The 21,222-nt window shown below is 35.4% G+C and overlaps 2 protein-coding genes across 3 annotated transcripts in view; both read right to left on the bottom strand.

The window, feature by feature from the left end:
• Positions 1-5,038, bottom strand: part of LOC131750702 (pancreatic alpha-amylase) — a 34,395-nt gene extending 29,357 nt beyond the window's left edge. The window contains exons 1-2 of the mRNA XM_067040980.1: positions 4,702-5,038; positions 4,404-4,489 (exon numbers count right to left, since the gene is read on the bottom strand). The gene's annotated coding sequence lies outside the window, so the exon portion shown is untranslated. The remainder of the gene's footprint in view (positions 1-4,403; positions 4,490-4,701) is intronic.
• A 17-nt stretch (positions 5,039-5,055) lies between these two features.
• The window catches only part of RNPC3 (RNA binding region (RNP1, RRM) containing 3), a 49,395-nt gene continuing 33,228 nt past the window's right edge, over positions 5,056-21,222 (bottom strand). The window contains exon 16 of one of the 2 annotated variants that reach the window (XR_010841890.1): positions 5,056-5,141. The gene's annotated coding sequence lies outside the window, so the exon portion shown is untranslated. Of the gene's footprint in view, positions 5,142-16,289; positions 16,802-21,222 lie in introns of those variants that run through there. The other variant, XR_010841891.1, reaches the window with a different exon arrangement.

The raw sequence follows: 21,222 nt of genomic DNA, 5'->3' as shown, positions 1-21,222 counted from the left end.
GATCTTCCCAGACCGGGGCACGAACCCGTGTCCCCTGCATTGGCAGGCGGACTCTCAACCACTGTGCCACCAGGGAAGCCCTGGGACCAACCTTCTTAAAGGTAGACTTCATATTTAATATCCCTTGCAAAACAAATAGCATAATGACTTATGTGATCAATAAATGGTTACAATATACAGACTCTAAACTCCAGGTATTGTGCAAGACATTGGTGTAGCTTGGGTCATGTCCACATTGATTTTTTTTAAAGTAAATGAACACCATGTCAGAAACTGTGTAATACAGTCAACTCTAATCCTTGCAAAAACTTTGTATACATAAAGGAACTAAGGCTAAGAGAGACTGAATAAATTGTTCAGGCTCATATAATAAGTAACAAAGCCAAAATCTGATAATCATCCTACCACGAGTCAACATTCTCTGTACTACACCAATGTTTCTCATAGAATTCTCAGGTTGTAATGTCCAATATGGTAGCCAAAAGCAACACTTTGCTATTGAACCTTTGAAATATGATTTATCTGGACAGAAATATGATATGTATGTAAAATATACTCCAGATTTTGAAGTTAGCATGAAAAACAATGTAAAAAATTAATTAGTATATTGTTTACATGCTGAGATAATATTTTGTGATACATTAGCCTAGATAAAGTTTATTATTAACATTAAATTTCCTAGTTTCTTTTTACCTCTTTTAATATGGCTACTAATTTTTTAAAAATTACATATGTGGTTTTCATTATATTTCTATTGGACAGCACTGTTGTAGCACCTTTCTCATACTATGTCTGAGAAAGGACACGTCCATGCACAAATACCAATAACAATAATAAAATGAAGGATATGATCACTATCTTAAGAGAGAGATGAGTAAAGTGCTTTAGGATTTTAATAGGAAAATCCTTCATGACTGATGGGAATACGGGAAGGTAAAATTGACTTGAAGAATGGGTTTGATTTTAATGAAGAGATAAGGTGAAATGGCTTTTAAGTAAGAAAAAAAATAGCAATTGTAGGAATTGGGCAAGGAAAATAGCATGAAAATGTGGCGAGCATTGCCCTCTGAGGAGGCGCCATTAAGACCCTCATAAGCCTCAGGGGCCGATTGTACTCTCCTTGGTATGCATCCTAGACTTTATGGTATGAACGTAAAAAAGGAGATGGCCTTTGGCCAAATCGCTCCGGGGACCTGCTCAGTTACTGGGAGTCCCTGGTTGTTCCCTAAAGCTAGGAAAAGCAACCTTGGAGGGGAAATTGGTGCCTTTGAGGGAGAAGCCGAGAAGCCAATCAACCAGCTGATGCCGATAAGCCGTGACTAAGCACATTCCCTGCTTTAGGGGTATATATATGGCTATGCTTTGTTATTAAACTTGCCTTGCAACCATGAGTTGCTTGTGCCCTTCTGATCCCATACCTTGGTGCGTTCAGTTCCCTACCCCCTCTTGTCGATTGTTGCTACACTTTGAGGACCCGCCGCGGCTGGCGGCAAGAAATTAATATAGTTTTGTAAAACACTGAGTTAGAAGCAGGGTAGCCATAGGACTTAGGAAAGTTATATTGGGGGTCTCTCAAAGTCAGGGAGAAGAAAGCAGACTTTCTTCTGATAGCTATGAGAAGTTATAGAAGGTTTTTATTCATTTGTTTGTTTTTAAAAAGGAAAGTAACATGATTAGAGCTTTTGGAGTATAGCAGATGAATTGGCAGGCAAAGAGAACTGAGATAGAAACAATCGAAAACTTGTGCAGTAGTAAAACAGTAGTGATGAAAATCTGAACTATGATTTCAGCAGTAAAAATGAAAATTAGGAGACTGGTAAACTTTAACAGTAAGTGCCACCCAATGAATGACACTTGGCAGTATCCATATTTTTGTGGAATCTTCCTACATAGATTATGGAAGTGGTTTATAACTTTTGTCCAGAGGGATGTCAGCAAATAAGCCACAAACGCCAATAGAAGTTTGATTAGCATCTGCACATCTCTTGAAAATCTGAGACCACTGTGTTGTGATGATAACTGGGAAGACCACATGGAGAGATCTAATTGACCCTAGCCATTCTAACCATGTGAGTTGACCTACTAGCTAACTGTTAGTTGAATGATTGTTCCAGAGCTAAATCAGCAGAAGAACTACTTAGTCAACCATAGACATATGAGACATAATAAATTATTGTTATTCAGCAATGAATTGATATAGAGAGGAGAGATGCAATAGATTTGGTGTAGATAATTCTGCAGAAATGGTAGCTAATCAGATGTAGGGGAATAGAGAAAAGGAAGAATCAAAGAGGACCCTATGATTTAAAGTTTAGTGAGTGGAACAATGACAATGGCATTATCACGCATAGTGCAACCTAGAGGCAGATTGATTTAAGGAAACTGAAGAGCTAATATGGAATATACTGAGTTTGGACTATAAAAAAAATTAGATATGAAGAAAGAAGAAGAGAGACTTGGCAGCTTTCAACAAAGAAATGATAGCTTCAGAAATGGCACACAAAATATTTAACAACTAATTTAGCACAGACACCAACCAGTGGGAACAGATACCATTCATAAGCAACTAGTATGTAAAGGCCAGTTCACTCTGGTGGGATTATCAGGCCTGGAGAGCTGGACCCTTGAAAGTTGACAAGGTACCAATAGAAATGTTGAATACAATGTTATACCTCTGCAGTCTATATGATAGGGCAGGTAGTAGGGAACATATAAAGAGTTACCTTTAATGTAGGGAGAGGAGTTTAATTACCAAAGAAAGGTATTCAAAAGCAAATAGGAAGGAAAATTTGCAAGGAGGACAACAGACTATCTGAATGTACATGAATATTAGAAAGAGAATAGGAGAGAAGACTGACTAAATAGTGGATGACATAGGGCTGATGGTGATAAAGAGTTGAGAGTTAGAGAAGAGAACATTTGAACTTCACACTTGACCCAAGGTTCCAAATGTTAAAATGTAATGGTTAAGACTATGACCTTAGGAGTTAGACAATGCATAGTTTAAATCCTGACCTTACCATTTATCTGCTATGTGATCCTGGAAAGTAACCTCTCTAAATCTATCTGTAAACTAGAAAAAGTAGTATGTACCTCATAGAGTTGTTATGATGATTAAATGGATTAACACATATAAAGCTGTTATCCCAGTGCATGGATACAGTAAAAGCTCAATGTATTTGGTTGCTGTAATATTGTTATTATTTTATTGCTATTTTTACTCTGGTACTATTCAAACTGCTAGAAACTCATGTTCTCTTCCCACTTTCACTTATCATTACTTGGACATTCTGTCTTTCCCTTCCACTATTCCCAAATTCTAATAATACTTTCTACAACTCAGACTTTTTTTTTTTTTTTCTTGTGGTACGTGGGCCTCTCACTGTCGTAGCCTCTCCCGTTGTGGAGCACAGGCTCCGGAAGCTCAGGCTCAGCGGCCATGGCTCAGGGGCCCAGCCGCTCCACGGCATGTGGGATCCTCTTGGACCGGGGCATGAACCCGTGTCCCCTACATCGGCAGACGGACTCAACCACTGCGCCACCAGGGAAGCCCTCAGATGTATTTTTATCCCCAAGAGGAACAGATGGTGATAAGAAGGAACCAGCAATGTTTTCTACCTGCAATTTTTCCCCATTCTCTTCTCTTTTTTAAAAACTCTTTAGAGCTTCTGGCAGTCTACCTGTTAGTTTTGAAACAACTTCTCCTCATTGCCTCATCAGTTATCTCTGAACTGTTCTTTAAGTAACAAATAAGTGTTTTTCACAAAGCATTTAAAAATATTATTAAAATAAAGGATAACCTGCAAACACAATTTGGGGGATTTTATTAGCATCCTAGCATAGGTGGAGATATGCAAACATATAATAAGCTTCTACCAAGGATCAGCCATTGTCATATGTTTTCTCATTTAATCTTAATTTTCATCTCAGTCAATCTAAAGAGCTATAAACTTCACAGCAGAGGCATTAAAACAACTAAAGTATATTTATATCATGGGAAGTAAACAATGCAAACAAATTCTTGATATCTTTGGCATCAACAACAAAACAAAAAAATAAGAACTTGAAATAGTTGTTATGTCTACTTCCCATTATAGTTTTCCTAAAATGGTTCTCCTCAGATTAGCTGTACAGAGTTAGTGATACTAATATCAATGCTCTGTTGCCCACACCTCATTTTTTCTGGATTGCTCTAAATAGAGGAAATTTCTTTTTATTTTAAAGCTCTTATGGTTACTATAATGTGCTAAATGAGATGTCTTGGGAATGCCTAAATAATATTAAATAAGATATTTAGTAATAGTTTAACAACAAAGCAATACTTTTTAGGGAGTATTTATATTTGAAGTTTTAATAAAACATATCCAATGTTAAGAAGAAAAAAATTGTTAGCTCAGACTTACCCATAAGGTTTATTCTCAGGATAATAAGTCACATGTGAAGATTAGAGAAATGAAGGCAAAGATAATCAAGTTTGCATACCATGTTTCTGAAATGAGAGAAACATTTTGAGCCAAGCCTCAGATGCATTTCAAACACAAATAGTCTATGCTGCTGGAAACTGAAACTTGAGTTGTCAACAAACCTAAAACAGATTGTGAGACTCTGAACTATATCAAAGCACATGACAGAAACCATCTATTTCAAAAAAAAAGGGAGAGGGGAACTATATGATACACAAAAACCATTAAAATAACTTACCACATCGACTTCCCTAAAGTCAGCAGTCTCTCAAATCCACAGTTCAGTCATTTCAATTATAAAACAACAAAGTCACACAGTTCTGGTTTTGTTTTCTCTTCAGTTAGGAAAAAAATGCTGAATTTAGGACTTTATAGATTTCCTATAATACTCTTCCTTTCAGTAGGTGGTCTTACAATCCTGCTCTAATTCTCCAAATCCAATTTGTACAAAAAGTCTAATCTGAGCTCCACCACAGCACCAGATTGGTCACTATCACTCCTGTTTCCTGAGCAAATCACTGACTTCCCTCCGCCAGCTCAGTTGGCTCCCCTGCCACCTACTCTAATTACACTGTACCTTTTCAGTTGCTTGCTTTCTCTTTGTCTTCCTTTCTCATTCTCAATATCCTCTCCCAATTTCAGCCAAGTCTTTTTTTTTCCTGAACCATTTATATCAATCTATAGGAAAAAAAAAAAAAAAAACACAACAACCTTTTGCTAAAATAACTTTAAAGACACAGATTAGAATATGATTGTGTCAAATTAGTTAAATAAGTGTGACTAGAATGTAAACAAAATCTCTAAACCAAAAATTTAATTTTGAATCCAAGCTTTGCCATCTACTATGTGAAACTCAGAGAAACATTAAAATCTACAGATTGCATTTAGGTTTTCATTTAGAAAATGGGAATAATAGTACTGTTGATAAATGATAAAAATACAAAAAATAATTAACAACTAGCAATATGCATTGAGTGTTACTATGTGCCATTTCCATGTATTATCACTTTGACTCCTCACAGATATATAAATTCAGGACAGAATTACGATTATATTCAGTCCTAAGAGAAGGAAACTGAGGCACTGAGAAATTAAGTAATGCAATTTGTCCATGAACATATTTTAGTAAATGTTGAGACTGAAATTCAAAACCAAACGATCTAACTCTGTAGTGAGCCTTTAGCCACAATTCAGTCTTTTTAATCTCCCTCACTGGGTTGTTCTAAAAAAAAAAAAAAAAAAAAAAAAATTGTATATGAAGATATTCTGATATCTGGAAATTTCTGTTTAGCTAATATTAATATGTTCAGAAGATTGGAGTAGTAAGAGTTATTCTCAAATTTCCTGTTTTTCTAATTTTCATTTTAAATAAAATTCATTTTTCTGTTAGTTTTTATTCCTAATATCATACTCACCTACAGAATATATTGTTGTTTATAAATATTCAGTGCTTCTCCCTGCAGGTGAAATATATATCCCTGTCCTATTGAATTCAGGAGTGCTCACGTGATTTGCTTTGGCAATGAGATGCAAACAGAAGTAATGTTTTACTTTGGGGCTTCTATATGGTAAAACATGTGTCAATATGTTTCTGTGACAGAATGTAAAGTGACTGATACAAAGAATCCCTTGTTGATCTGAGATGAACAAGAGAAATAAACTTTGCTATTGTAAGGCACTGAGAATTTTTAGTTCTTTGTTACTACAGCATAACTTATTCTATCCTGATTGATACAACCATTAAGTTCCCTTAAGATATTTGATTCATAAAATATTCTTATATGACATTTTCTTTCTCTTGGGATGTAGGAAGTCAAGGGAAGAATAAACCATAAGATCAGAGAATGTTAACCTTGAGACTATTTGAATAAACTAGTCCAGTGGTTTCCAGACTTTAAGTAATAACTAAAATTTCAAAACATTGTATAAAAACATATTTTAATATAAAGTCATGAAATTGTAGCTTTATAAAAAATCTGCCATTAATTGTAATGTCCGTTTTTTTTTTGGTAATTTGAAAACACATATCTAAATATAATAATCTTGTTTTATTGATATAGAAAATAAGACCAAAGAATAAGACAATTACCATTTGCATTACAGAAATAACCACGCTAAAAAGTAACAAAACTAACATGACATCAGCATCATGGTAGTATTTATTGTTCCTTTTTTCTCTCCCCTTAGATTTACAACTAATTGGACATCCATAACCACACAAAAGTCCTCTGCATTTTATACCAGGATACCTAGGAGATTTCTACCCACCTGTGCATTCAAAGTAGGTAGATAGGACCTCAGATGGGGCTGCAGATCCAAGGGAGTGGATGAGTCTGCTTTACTCTCACTTGCTCCAATTGGGAGAAATGGAACCTGGAGAACACACAACTGGGTGGACCCTCACAGGAGACAGAGAATTTGTGGAGGTCCAGCCAGCCTGATGGGGGAGCCCAGCATGCCACTAGAGCAGGACTGAGACAAGTTTGGAGCCAAAGGAGAGGCAGGAACCTGCTGAGGCAGCCCCCCTCTCCAAGTGACCCTAAACAACACTGGACTTTTAGCAATGGAAGCAGCTACCTCTGTGTTAGAGGAGGAGGAAAGCAAAAGTGGTGAGTGACAAAACTGCCCAGATGCAGGTGGGTCGCAGTTGGAGGGTCCCAATTCTCTCCAGCAGACCTGTAGTTCTGAGGAGGGACCTCTATGACTAGGGGTGGTGGGGAGGAAGAGGAAAGGAAAGGGGGCAGATAAGACTATCAAAGGGCATTGAAGGAACATGTTTCCTGCCATCTGCTTCAGGACTTTGGGAGACCCCACTCTAGGATACCCCTACCAAGCCATGGCACCCCCAAAGTCTCAGTTCCTAAGCCCAAGTCTCCCCCAATTCTGATGCCAGCTCTTTTTACAACTCCCAAGCATAGCCCCAAGAGCCAGCCTCTACAGGAGAAACCTAAAACTTGAGCTACAGCGCCACCTTCTGGAAAACAAAAGAAAGTTTTCTAATTGCCAGCCTGATGAGCTGTAACAGCCAAAGCAAACAAATCCTTAACTAAGAAAAGTGCTTGCTACTTCAACTGCAAAAGCAGAGGCACATATCGTCAAACACTATGAAAAATCAAGGGTATGGTATCACAAAAAGAAAATGATAATTCTCCAGGAACTGAACTCAAAGGCACAGTATACTGAGATCTGATAAAGAATTCAAAGTAGCTGTTATGAAGAAATTCAATAAACTATAAGAAAATTCAGAAAGGCAAGTCAATGAACTCAGGAACAAAATTAATGACCATAAAGGATTCTTTACAAAAGAAACTGAATTTTTTAGGAACCAAACAGAAATTCTGAAGCTGAATAAATCAATGAATGAAATAAAGAACTCATCAGAGAGCAAAGGTAACAGAACAGATCATTTGGAAGAAAGAATAAGTGACTGGGAGGATAAGAATTTAGAAATGATTCAGTTAGAAGAGAACTAAGATTTTTTTAAAAATGAAGAAGCCCTATGAAACCTAAGGATTTGATCAGAAAAGCAAATATAAAAATAACTGGTGTACCAGATGGAAAAAAGAGGGAAAAGGGGAGTTTATTTTAAAAATAATAGCTGAGAACTTTCCAAACCTGGGGAAGGAATTAGACATAAAAGTCCATGAAGCTAATAGAACACCATGCTATCTCGATACAAAAAGTCTGTTTACAAGACACATTATAATGGAACTGTCAAAAAAATCAATGATAAAGAAAGAATCCAAAAGGCAGCCAGTGAAAAGAATGAAAGTAATCTACAAGGGAATCCCCATTAGGCTATCAGTGGATTTCTCAGAAGAAACTCTACAGGTCAGGAGAGAGTGACATGACATATTCAAAGTGTTGAATGATTGAAAATTACCAGCTAAGAATACTTTACCTAGCAAAGTTATCCTTCAGACATAAAGGAGATACAAACAAAAGGTGAAGGAGTTCACCACCACTAGACCTGACTTACAAGAAATGTTAAAAAAAACTCTTCAAGCTGATATGGAAGGATGCTAATTAGTGACACAAAAACATATATGAAAATACACAACAGTTTAGTAAAGTTTAGTAAACAACAGTTTAGTAAAGGTGAAAAATAGACAATCACAATTAGAAAACTGCAACTCTATATTAGAATTGTGTTAACCATTTAATTATAGTACAAATGTTAAAGGAAAGAAGAATTAAAAATAACTATAACTACTACAATTTAGTAATGAATTCACAGTACAACAATAGGGAAATTTTGACATCAAAAATATAAAAGAAGTAAAAGGATGGAAACTTTATAGATGAAAAAAGAGAAGTTGTTATCAGGATAAAGAGGACTATTTTGTTCCTGTGAGTTGTTTTATGTAAGCCTCATGGTAACCAAAAAGCAAAAATCTACCATAGGGACACAAAACATAAAAAGGGGGAACTGAAAAAATCACTAGTGAAAACCACCAATTTACAAAGGTAGGCAGAAACAGAAGGAAAAAGAAACAATTGATATGAAAAACAAGCAGAAGGCAAATAATAAGATGACAGTAGTTTAGTCCTTACATACCAATAATCATTGTAAATGTAAACATACTGAATTCACCAATCAAAAGGCACAGAGAGGGTTGGAAAAACCAAGACCCAACTATATGCTGCCTACAGGAGACTTATTTCAGGTCAAAGTGACATACATAGGCTCAAAGGATAGAAGAAAATGTTCCAAATAGGTGAAAAACAAAAGAAAGTGGGGTTAGCTATACTTATATCAGACAAAATAGACTTAAAGCCCAAAACAGTAACAAGAGACAAAGAAGGTTATTAGATAATGACAAAGGGGTCAATACTTCAAGAAGATATAACAATTGTAAATATACGTGCACCCAACATGAGAGCACTAAAATATATTAAGCAAATACTAAAAGATCTAAAGTGAGAAACAGACAACACTACAATAATAGGAGACTTCAATATGTTACTGTCAGCAATGGATAGGTCATCCAGACAGAAAACCAACAAGAAAACATTCGATTGCACCACACTTTAGAACAAATGGACCTAACAGACATTTATAAAACATTCTACCCAACAGCAGCAGAATACACATTCTTCTCAAGTGTACATGAACAGTCTCCAGGACAGATCATATAATAGGACATAAAACAAATCTTAGCAAATTTTAAAACACTGAAATCATACCAACTATCTTTTTTGACCATGATGGTACGAAACTAGAAATCAACAAGAGGAAAGCTGTAAAGTCTACAAATATGTGGAAACTAAACAACACATTTCTGAACAACCCGTGAGCTGAGGAAGAAATCAAAAGGGAAATTAAAAATTATCTTGAAACAAATGAAAATACAACATATCCAAATGTATGGTATGCAGCAAAAGCTGTTCTGAGAGCAAAGTGCATTGTGATAAATGCAGATATTAAGAAATTAGAAAAATCACAAATAAAAAAATCTAACTTTAATATCTCAAGGAACTAGGAAAAAAGAACAAAGTAAGCCCAAGGTTAGCATAAGGAAGGAAATAACAAAGATCAGACAGAAAATAAATGAAACAGATAGAGATCAGAAAAACAGTAGACAGGATCAGTGAAACTATGAGATGGGTCTTCAAAAAGATTTTTTTTAATGACAAATCATTAGCTGGACTAACTAAGATGGAAATAAACTCAAATAAATAAAATTAGAAAGTAAAAAGGAGATGTTAAATATAATACTACAGAAATACATAGGCTCATAAGAGACTATTTTTTTTTTTTTTTTTTTTTTTTTTTTGCCGTACGCAGGCCTATCACTACTGTGGCCTCTCCCATTGCGGAGCACGGGCTCCGGACGCGCAGGCTCAGCGGCCATGGCTCACGGGCCCAGCCGCTCCGCGGCATGCGGGATCCTCCCGGACCGGGGCACGAACCCGTGTCCCCTGCATCGGCAGGCGGACTCTCAACCACTGCGCCACCAGGGAAGCCCAAGAGACTATTAAGAACAATCATGTGCCAACAAATTAGATAACCTAGAAGGAATGGAAATATTTCTAGAAACCCACAACCTATCAACACTGAATCAGGAAGAAATAGAAAATCTGAACAGACCAATAACAAGTAAAGAGATTGAATCAGGAATCAAAGCCTTCCAACACAGAAAACCCCAGGACCAGACAGTTTCACTGGCAAACTCTACTGAACATTTTCAGAAGAATTAACACCAATCCTTCTCAAACTCTTCCAGAAAATTAAGCAGAAGGGAATACTTCCAAACTCATTCCATAAGGCCAGCATTATCCTGATATCAAAGCCAGGTAAGGACACACAATAAAAGAAAACTGTAGGCCAATATCCCTGGTGAATATAGACATAAAAATTCTCAACAAAATATTAGCAAACTGAGTTCAAGAACACATTAAAATGATTATAGATCATGATCAAGTGGGATTTATCCCTGGGATGCAAGAATGGTTCAACATATACAAATCAATAAATGTAACATATTACACTAAAGAAATGAAAGATAAATATCACAGTCATCTCAATAGATGCAGAAAAAGCATTTGACAAAATACAACATCCTTTCACGATAAAAATACTCTACAGATTGGGCATAGAAGGAACATAACTCAACATAATAAAGGTCAGACAGAAGAAGCACACAACTAGCATTATAATCAATGGAGAAAAATTGAAAGCTTTTCCTTTAAGATCAAGAACAAGGGCTTCCCTGGTGGCGCAGTGGTTGGGAGTCCGCCTGCCAATGCAGGGGACATGGGTTCGTGCCCCGGTCTGGGAAGATCCCACATGCCGCGGAGTGGCTGGGTCCGTGAGCCATGGCCGCTGAGCCTGCACGTCCAGAGCCTGTGCTCTGCAATAAATAGGAAGAGGCCACGACAGTGAGAGGCCCGCGTAACACACACACACACACACAAATTTTAAAAAAATAAAGGTTAACAGGGTAAATTTAAAAAAAAAAAAAAATCAAGAACAAGACAAAGATGTCCACTCTTTTATTTTTCTTGCGGTACGCGGGCCTCTCACTGTTGTGGCCTCTCCCGTTGCGGAGCATAGGCTCTGGACATGCAGGCTCAGCGGCCATGGCTCACAGGCCTAGTTGCTCCATGGCATGTGGGATCTTCCCGGACAGGGGCACAAACCCATGTCCCCTGCATCAGCAGGCAGACTCCCAACCACTGTGCCACCAGGGAAGGCCCGATGTCCACTCTTATCACTCTTATTCAAAGCAGTAGAAGTTCTAACTAGAGCAATTAGATAAGACAAAGAAATAAAAGACATTAAAATCTGAAAAGAAAAAGCAAAACTATAGCAATTAGCAAGTGATGTGAGCTTGTATATTGAAAATCTCAGAGACTCAGCCAAAAAAAAATTGGAACTAGTCAATTTCAGTAAAGTTGCAGGATACAAAATTAACATACAGAAATCAGCTGTATTTCTATACACTAATGATGAACCATCTAAGAAAGAAATCTATCTCATTGAAAATAGCATGAAAAACAACAAAATATTTAAGAGTAATTTTAACCAAGAAAGTGAAAGATCTGTACAACAAAAACTGTAAGAATTTGCTGAAAGAAACTGAAGAAGACACAAACAAATGGAAAAATATCCTGTGTTCATGGATCAGAAGAATTAATATTGTTAAAATATCCATACTACCCAAAGCCATCTATAGATTCAACACAATTCCCATCAAATACCAATGGCATTCTTTACAGAAATAGAAAAAAAAAAAATCCTAAAATTTGTGTGGAACCACAAAAGACCCTAAATAGCAAAAACAATACTGAGGAAAAAACAAAGCTAGAGATATCACACTTCCTGATTTTAAACTATACTATAAAGCTATAGTAATAAAAACAGTATGGGACTGGAACAAAAATAAGACACTTGGACCAATGGAACAGAACAGAAAGCCCAGAATTAACATCCCTGAATATACAGTCAACTAATATTCCAGAGGAAAGCAAAGAACACCCAGGGGGAAAGGATAGTCTCTTCAACAACTGGTGTTGGGAAAACTGGATAAACACATTCAGAACAATAAAATTATACCCCTATGTTACACCCCGTGGGAGTTCAATAAAGATTTATTGAATTTTTTAAAAGATTACAATATGCAATATTTCTATCACATCTCAGAATCCATTTGTAGTCAATTCATCTACCCAGACCTGGTCCATTGGGGCTCATTCATCAGGTAGTTGTCTTATAGTTTTGTTTTTATATTATTTTATAAAAATGTAGTCACAAAGTATGTAACTTTCTGAGTCTGGCTTCTTTTACTGAACATGATACATTTGAGATAAAGCCATACTGTTCCATGTATCAGTCATCACTATTTTGTATACAGGTACTACAATAGTTGAAGAACATTTGAGTTGTTTCCATTTTGGAGGATGATGAATAAAGCCACTGTAAATGTTTACATGCAGGTTTTTTGTTCAAATTTTTGTATTGTTACACATACCTCAAAATTTACTGGAGGATATGGGGAGGGGGAAGGGGAAGCTGTGACAAAGTTGAGAGAGTGGCATGGACATATATACACTACCAAACGTAAAATAGCTAGCTAGTGGGGGGCGGCCACATAGCACAGGAGATCAGCTCGGTGCTTTGTGACCACCTAGAGGGCTGGGATAGGGAAGGTGGGAGGCAAGAGGTAAGAGATATGGGAACATATGTATATGTATAACTGATTCACTTTGTTATAAAGCAGAAACTAACACACCATTGTAAAGCAATTATACTCCAATAAAGATGTTAAAAAAATTTACCATCTTAATTTTCTAAGCACACAGTTCAGTGGTATTAAATACAAACATAATATTGTACAACCATCACCACCATTGATCTCCATAGCTCTTTTTGTCTTGCAAAAGTGAAATTCTGTACCAGTTAAACTCCCCATTCCTTCCTCCACTCAGCCCCTGGCAATCACTGTTCTATTTTATGTCTCTATGATTTTTATTACTACAGGTACCTCATGTAAATGGAATCATATGGCACTTGCCTTTTTGTGACTGGCTTGTTTCATTTAGCATAATGTTTACCCTGCAAGGTTTATCCCTGTTGTAGTATATCACAGAATTTCCTCCCTTTTTAAGGCTGAATAATATTCCATTGTAGGTATATACCATATGATTCTTATTCATTCATCTATCAATTGACACTTGTGTTTCTTCCACCTTTTGGCTGTTGTTAATATTGATGCTATGAACATGGGTGTACAAATATCACTTTGAGATCCTAATTTCAATTCTTTTGGATATTCACCCACAAGTGGAATTGCTGGATGGTATGATAGTTATACTTAAAATTTTTTTTAGGAACTGCCATACTGTTTTCCACAACGGCTATACCATTTTAGATTCTGATCAGCAGAGCACAAGGTTCAATTTCTCCACATCCTTATTGACACTTGCTCTTTTCTGTTTTTTTGATAGTAGCCATCTTAGTGTGAGGTGGTATCTCATTCTTGTTTTGATTTGCATTTTCCTAATGATTAGTGATGTTAAGCATCATCTCACATGCATAAATTATGGGCTGTCTTCTTTGGAGAAAAGTCTATTTAATCCTTTGCCCATCTTTCAATTGGGTTGCTGTTTGTTGTTGAGTTTTAGTAGTTCTCTATGTACTTTGGATATTAATCCTTTATTAGATACATGACTTGCAAATATTTGCTCCCATTTTGTGGATGTATTTTTCCTCTATGATAGTATCTTTTGATGTACAAATTTCAAACATTTTCATGAAGTCCAATTAGCCTGTTTTTTGTTACCTGTGCCTTTGGTGTCACATCTAAGAAATCATTGCCAAATAAAACATTGTGAAGTTTTTGTCCTATATTTTCTTCTAAGGTTTCATTGTTTTAGGTCTTAAATTTAGGTCTTTGATACATTTTGAGATAATTTTTGTATATAGTGTTAGGTAAGTGTCCAAATTCATTCTTTTATGTGTGGCTATACAGTTTTTCCAGCACCATTTGTTAAAAAGAATTTTTGCCCATTGAATGGTCTTGGCAACCTTGTCAAAAACCATATGACCATATATGTAACATGTTCATTTCTGGGCTCTCTATTCTATTTCATTGGTTTATATGTCTGTTTGTATGACATTACCACACTGTTTTGATTACTGTAGATTTGTAGTAGGTTTTGAAATCAGGAAGTGTGGGTATTCCAGGTTTGTTCTTCTTTCAAAAGATTGTTTTGGCTATTTGAGGCCGCTTAAGATTCCATATGAATTTTAGGATGGGTTTTTCTATTTCTCAAAAAAAGTCATTGGGATTTTGATAGGAATTGCATTGAGTCTGTAGATCACTTTCCATAGAATTTACATTTCAACACCATTAAATCTTCCAATCCATGAACATGGGATGTGTTTCAATTTATTTATGTCTTCTTTAATTTCTTTCAGCAATGTTTTGTAGTTATCATTGTACAAGTCTCTCATCTCCTTTGTTAATTCCTAAGTATTTTATTCTTTTTCATGCTACTGTAAATTAAATTGTTTGCATAATTTCCTTTTCAGATTATTCATTATTAGTGTATAGAAATGCAACTGAGCTGGTTCACGTTGTTGTACAGCAGAAACTAACACAACATTGTAAAGTAATTATACTCCAATAAAGATGTTAAAAAAAATGCAACTGATTTTTGTATCCTGCTACCTTGCTAAATTTATTACTTCTGACAGTTTTGTGTGTGTGTGTGTGTGAAATCTTTAGGGTTTTCTAAGTAGGAGCATATCTACAACTTAATAGAAAAAACCCAAATAACCCAATTTCAAAATAGGCAAAGGACCTGAAGAGACATTTTTTTCAAAGAAGACATACAAATGGGCAACAGGTACATGAAAAGGCGTTCAATATCACTAATCACCAGAAAAATGCAAATCAAAACCACAAGGAGATCACCCACTTCACATCTGTTAGAATGGCTATCATTAAAAAGACAAGAGATAACAAATGCTAGCAAGAATGTGAAGAAGAGAGAAGGCTCATACACTGTAGGTAGAAATGTAAACTGGTAGTCACTATGAAGAACAGTATGAAAGTTCCTCAAAAAATTAAATACATCTACTATATGGTCTACTAATCCCACTTCTGGCTATGTATTCAAAGTAAACAAAACCATTATCTAGAAGAGGTATCTGTAGTCCTACGTTCATTGCAGTAGAACCAAAATGGCCATTAACAAATCAATGGATCAAAAAATGTGATATATGTATATATGTGCATAAACACACACACACATATATACACATACATAATATTGCATGGTGTGTGAATGAGCTTGGCAGTATTAAAGAAACCAGACAGAAAAAGACCAAATACTGCATGGTATGACTGTATCATTTCTATATCAAAAAAAAAAAAATGTTGAACTCCTATGCAGAAAGTAGGAAAAGTGGTTGCAGGGGCTGGATGGTGGGGGAAATAGAGAAAGGTTGGTAAAAGAAAGTACAGACTTTCAGTTATAAAATGAATAAGGACTGAGGACATAATGTATAACATGATGACTATAGTTCTTAACACTGTATTGTATAATTGAAATTTACTAAGAGAGTAGTAGGTAAATGTTCTCACCAAAACAAGATAAAACAAACAAATGTGATATGATGGATGTTAATTAAATCAATGTTGAAATTCCCTTCACAGTGTATACATATATCAAATCACCATGTTGTATATATTATCTTAGAATTTTGTCAATTATATCTCAATAAAACTGAAAAAAAATCATATTATCTGTGAACAGAGATACTTTTACTTCTTTTCAATTTGAACATTTTTTTTCTTGCCTGATTGCTATGGTTAGAACTTCCAGCACTGTGTTGAACAGAAGTGGCAAAAGTGGACATCCTTGAGTTGTTTCTGATCTTAGAGGAAATGCTTTCAGCCTTTCAGTATGGAATATGATGTTCACTGTGAGTTTTTCATGTAAGAATATTATTATATTGAGGTAGTTTCCTTCTGTTCCCACTTTGTTGAATGTTTTTATCATGAAAGGATGTTGAATTATGTCAAATGCTTTTCTGTGTCAATTAAGATGATTGTGTAGTCTTTGTCCTTCATTTAGATTTGATAGATTTTCATATGTTGAACCATCGTTGCATTCCAATATAGATCCCTCATGGTCGTGATGTATAATCCTTTTAATATGCTCCTGAATTTATTTTGCTAGTGTTTTGTTGAGTTTTGCATCAGTGTTGAACATAAGGGATATTGGCTTGTAGTCTTCTTTTCTTGCAGTGTCTTTGTCTGGATTTGATATCAGGGTAATATTGGCCCCAAGGAAACAGTCAGGAAGTTTTCCCTCCTCTTCAACTTCTGTGAAAAGTTTAAGAAAAATTGGTTTTAATTCTTCCTTAAATGTTTGCTAGAAATCAATAATGAAGCTATCGGGTACAGGACTTGTCTTTATTCTGATCACTGATTCAATCTCCCTCCTAGTTATAGGTCTATTCAGAATTTCTATTTCTTTGTAGTTTAGTCTTTAGTAGGCTTGTGTTTCTAGGAATTTGTCCATTTTATCTCTTTATACAATGTTAGTGGAGAACTGTTATAGTACTCTTATAATCCTTTTTATTTCTGTAGAATCTGTAGTTTGTCCCCAACTTCATTTCTGATTTTAGTAATTTAAGTCTTTTTCTTAGTCCCTGTAGCTATAGGTTTGTCAATTTTGTTGGTCTTTCTGAGCAATCAGCTTTTGATTTTATTGATTTTCTCTACTATTTTTTATTCTCTATTTCATTTATCTCTAATCTTTATTATGTTCTTCCTCTGCTAGCTTTGGGTTTAGTCTGCTCTTCTTTTTCAAGTTCTTTAAAAGTTGTAAAGCTAGCTTGCTGATTTGAAATCTTTGTCAATGTTAGTGACTGTAACTATAAATTCTCCTCTTAGCACCACATTTGATGCATCCCATAGTTTTGGTATGTTGTGTTTTTGTTTTTTTAAGTATTTTTTTTTCTAATTTCCCATGTAACTTCTTTGACCCACCAGTTGTTCAAGCATGTGTCATTTAATTTCAACAATAGTGTGAATTTTCCACTTTCCCTTGTTATTCATTTCTAACTTAATCCCATTGTGGTTGGAGAAGACACTTTGTATATCTCTTTTCACTGAAACTTAATTTGTGGCCTGACATATGGTCCATTCTGGAAAATGTTCCATGTGCACTTGAAATAAATATGTATGCTATTGTTGGCTAGTGTTCTGTATATGTCTGTTAGACACAGTTATTAAGTCCTCTATTTCCTTACTTCTGTTTGACTGAACTATCCATTATCATTATTAGAGTCCTGAAGTTTCCAACTATTATTGTAGAATTGTCTATTTCTCCCTTCAACTCTGTCAGTTTTTGCTTCATATATTTTGATGATCTGTCATTAGGTTTGTAAATGTTTATAACTTTTATATCATTTTGCTCTATTGAAACTTTCATTAATATGTTTTTCTTTGTCTCTTTTAACCTTTTTTGATTTAGTCTATTATTTTATCTGATATTAGTATAGCCACCCTTGCTCTCTTTTGGTTATTATTTGCACTGAATATCTTTTTCAACACTTTCACTTTCAATCTATTTGGTCTTTGGATCCAAAGTGACTCTTGCAGATAGCATACAGTTGGATCAAGTGTTTTAATCCATTTTCTCAATCTTGGTGTTTTGCCTGGAGAGTTTAATTCATTAATACTTAATTATTGAAAAGGAGGGACTTAACTTCTGTCATTTTGCTTGTTTTTTATATGCCTTATAGGTTTTTGTTTTTGTTTTTGTTTGGTCCCTCATTTCCACCTTAACTGTCTTTTATGTTTAGTTGATTTGGTAGTAAAATGTTTAAAATACTTTCTCACTTCCTTTTGTGTACATTCTGTAGCTCTTTTCCTTGTGGTTACCATAGGGTTTACATTTAACATCTTAAAGTTATAACATTCTAATTTGAATTCATACTAGCTTAACTTCAGTAACATACAAGAAGTGCCTTTACAGTTCTGTCTCCAGTTCTTTCTCCCCCAAATTATATCTTTATACATTGTGTGCCCCTCAACATAACTATTTTTAAATGCATTAGTCCCTTAAATTATGTTGAAAACAACATGTAGAATTAAACCAGTTACAATACTAGCTTATAGACTAACAATTGTCTATTCAATGTATTAGTCTGTTAAACCATGTAGATAACAAGTGTAGTAACAAACCACTGTTACAATAAAACTGCCTTTTATAATTGTTCATGTATTTCCCTTTGTTAAGATCCATATTTCTCCATATGGCTTTGAGTTATGGTCTAGTGTCCTTTCATTTGACTCTTGCAAGAGTCCCTTGAGCATTTCTCACAGACATGTCTAGTGGTAACAAACTCTACTGCTTTATTTAGGAATATCAATTTCTCCCTCACTTTTGAAAAATGGTTTTGTCAGATATAGGATTCCTGGTTGAATTTTTCTCCCTTTAGCACTTTGTATATGTCAGTCCACTCCTTCTGGTCTCCAAAGATTCTAATGAAAAATCTGCTGATAATCTTATTGAGAATCCCTTGTATGTGAAAATTCACTTCTCTGTCTGTTTTTGTAATAAGTTCTATTATGTCTTGATGTGGATCTTTGAGTCAATCTTACTTGCAATTCGTTGAACTTCTTGGATATTTATATTCACGACTTTCATCAGACATGGGAAGTTGTCAGCTATTATTTCTTCAAATGTTGTCTCTTTCCTACTGTCTTCTGGTACTCCCACAGTGTGCATGTTGGTCTGCTTGATGGTTTCCCATAGGACTCTTATGCTATGTTCATTTTTGTTCAATCTTTTGTCTGTTCCTCAAACTTGATAATTTCCATTGTCTTATTTTCATTGTCCTATGTTCACTGATTCCTTCTTCTGCATACTCAAATCTTCCTTGGAATTCCTCTAGTGTATTTCTCATTTCAGTTATTGTACTTTCCCAGCTCCAGAAATTTTTGGTTTTAGATTTCCTATCAATTGATATTTCCATTTTATTCATAAGTTGTTTTGTATTTACTTCCTCCACATCTTCTGTTAGTCCCTCGAGCATCTTTAGAACAGTTATTTTAGTCTTTGTCTAGTATAGCTGCCATCCCATCTTCTTCAGGGATAGTTTCTGTCCATTTAGTTATTTCTCTTTGAATCACCCATATTTTCCTGTTCCTTTGTATGTCTTGTAAATATTTTTGTTGAAAACTAGACATTTGAATTTAACATTACGGTAACTGAAATCCATATTCTCCCCCTTCCACATGGTTTGCTCTTTATTGTTTTTGGTTTTTTGATTATTGTATGCTGTATCTGTGCTAAGGACCAGGCTGAGGTGTAAAACCCAAGGTCTTCTCAGACTTTTGAGCCTTTCCCTGAGATTAGTGGGCAATTTCTAATTTTCCACGTATGTACAGTTGTTTTTGAATATCCTAGTCTTTAAGCATGTCTGGCTCCCCAAAGAGGAAAAGGAAAAATAAAGAGGGAGGGGGAAAGGGGGTTCCTGCCTTATTATTCCCCTGTAAGTCACTTCACTGGGGCAACGGATAGAAGGGATAGCTTACAAAAATGGGAGGAGGTACAACAACCATGGCTGCCAAACTCGTTGTATCTCTGTGATGATCAAAAGCAGCAATTAACAATTAGAGCATAGATTCCCCAATATTTAGAGTTCAGGGTCCTTTTGCCCACCCTGACTCCTCCCAGCTGCATGCAAGGTGTTCCAGGATACATGGCTGCCTGCCACATGGTTGGGGTTGGGGGATTGGTAGCTGCTACTATGGGCTGAAATTAACCTAAATTAACTACAGTTTATTGTCCAAGGCTTCCCCTGGAAGTTGCAAGCTTTTAATAGACTCCAGAGTTCCAAAATAGTGACATCAGGCAGATTCTGCTGGTGCAACTGTCTAGGTGGGGAGATGGAATCCTGGTACTTCCTACTCCACTATCTTCCCAGAAACCTCTTAGGTATAGATTTTCATGTGAACATATTTTTTGTTGTTGTTCTTCTTGGATAAATACTTAGAAGTGTGGTGGATAGGTCACATTTAGTGTATGTTAACTTTATTACAAACTTCCCTAAACTGTTTTGCAAAGCAGGTGTATCATTTTGTACTTCCACCAGCAATGTATGAGCTGTAGTTGCTCCACATTCTTGACTGCTCTTAGTACTATCAGAATTTATCTTAAGCCTAATAGGTGTGTGGTCCCATCTTATTATGGTTGTATTTTGCATTTGTCTAATGGCTAATGATGTTTAGCATCATTTCATGCGCTTTCCATCTGCAAATCTTTGGTGAAGTGTCTTCAGATTTATTGTTCATTTTTGTTTTTGTTTTGTTCTTATTGAGCTTTTAAAGTTCTTTATATATTCTGGATACATTCCTTTGTCAAATATATGTTTCCCAAAGACTTTTCCTAGTCTGTGGCTGCCTTTTCCTTCTTCATAGTGTCTTCTGAACAAACAAGATTTTTATTGGACAAAGTCCTATTTAGTTTTTTAATGGATCAAACTTTTGGTGCTGTATATAAGAACTCCTTGTGTAAGCAAAGTCACACAGATGATTTTGCTAGAAGTTTTATAGGTTTACATTTTACATTTTGGTCTATGATTTATTTTGAATAAATTTTTGTGTGAAAGAAATGTATTAAGGTTCAATTTTTTGGGGGGTGGGGGCAGATACAGGTGTCCAATTATTCTAGCATCTTATATTTAAATGACTACCTTTCTCCATTGAATTGTCTTCTCATTTTTGTCTAA

Source organism: Kogia breviceps, chromosome 1, assembly GCF_026419965.1.
Source record: "Kogia breviceps isolate mKogBre1 chromosome 1, mKogBre1 haplotype 1, whole genome shotgun sequence".
Classification (NCBI taxonomy): Eukaryota; Metazoa; Chordata; class Mammalia; order Artiodactyla; family Physeteridae; genus Kogia; species Kogia breviceps.
This window is presented reverse-complemented; position numbering and strand designations above follow the sequence as displayed.